General features: G+C 39.0%; 1 pseudogene; it reads left to right on the top strand.

Moving 5' to 3' along the window:
- The first annotated feature begins 491 nt into the window (after window positions 1–491).
- LOC106701128 (large ribosomal subunit protein uL23 pseudogene) lies at window positions 492–963 on the top strand (annotated as a pseudogene).
- Window positions 964–1,517: the final 554 nt, after the last annotated feature.

Genomic DNA, 1,517 nt, shown 5'->3' with positions numbered 1-1,517 from the left:
CTAAGAATCAAAGTAATATTTGCAAAAACATTTTTTGCAACCTTGTGTTTGGTTTTGTTTATTCAAAATGTCACTCAATACTTTGCATACAAGACTTACAGCTCCAAGTTAAGATGAATGCTGGCTACCAAATGAAACAACCTTCTTAAACTTTGCTTGAGGGAAGGGCTTAACTTTAAACATGGCGTTCCACAGGAAAAAAGCGAAGTTCCTAAAAGCCTTAATTAACCTTTACTCATTTCAGCATATATTATCCTCCAGAGAAGATTGGACCCTCCTGGCTAACAGTTCTCCAAAGGACAAGGCTGTTCGGTTAACTTACACTAAGGGTGGAGACTGGGAATTTAAACTCTGCACTGCTTATGCAGCAAAAACATTTTCAAAACACTAATCAATTCCAATGAAGCCTCCATAATTGAAATTTCTCATTTTAGATTTTCTAATTCACCTTAGGACAATAACATTTAAAATACATTCGGCTTTTCATGAAGATGGTGCCGAAGGCGAAGAAGGAATCCCCTGTCCCTCCCAAAGCTAAAGCCAAAGCAAAGGCTTTGAGGGCCAAGAAGGCAGTGTTGAAAGGGGTCCACAGCCACAAAAACAGAAGACCCGGACATCACCCACCTTCTAGCAGCCCACACTGTGGCTAATATTCAAGATGGTCCAAATATCCTTGGAAGAACGCCCCTAGGAGAAACAAACTTGACCACTATTGCCATCATCAAATTCCCCCTCACCACCAAGTCAGCCATGAAGAAAACAGAAGACAACAACACACTGGTATTCACTGTGGATGTCAAAGCCAACAAGAACCAAGTTAGATAGGCTGTGAAGAAGCTCTGTGACTGTGACATGGCTAAACTCAATACCCTAATCAGGCCTGATGGAGAGAAGAAGGCATATGTTCAACTGACTCCTGACTATGACACTTAGGATGTTGACAACAAAACTGGGATTATCTAAACTGAGTCCAGGGACTTCCCTGCTGGTCCAGTGGCTAAGACTCTGCACTTCCAATGCAGGGGGCCTGGGTTGGATCCCTGGTCAGGGAACTAGATCCCACACGCCACAACTAAGAGATTGCAGGGTGCAACAAAGGTCTTACATGCCGCACCTAAGACACAGCACAGCCAAATGAATGATCAAAAACTCTAAATGAATAAATAAACTGAGTCCAGCTGGCTAATTCTAAAACAAAAGTTTTCAGTACAAAAATAAAGCATTCAAACTCCTTATAAATGAACTACATAAGTTTATATTTTTCTTGCACCATGAAGATTAAAGAATACAGTCTTTTATGAACAATTTAAATTTAAATTTTACTATTTATTATTTTTATAGAGAGCAAAGGGAGTTTGGTTTTAAACAATATAATCTTGATAAAGTCACTTTACTTTTCTTTCATATATAAACGTGAGATGTTTAGACCATAAAATCGCTAATAATCCCTCTGGCTGTAAGAGCTTATGAAGTGATAAAAAAGAAACTTTGGCTCAATTGGAACCTTTCCATATTTT

This window comes from Bos mutus, chromosome 13 (genome assembly GCF_027580195.1).
Source record: "Bos mutus isolate GX-2022 chromosome 13, NWIPB_WYAK_1.1, whole genome shotgun sequence".
NCBI lineage: Eukaryota > Metazoa > Chordata > Mammalia > Artiodactyla > Bovidae > Bos > Bos mutus.
This window is presented reverse-complemented; position numbering and strand designations above follow the sequence as displayed.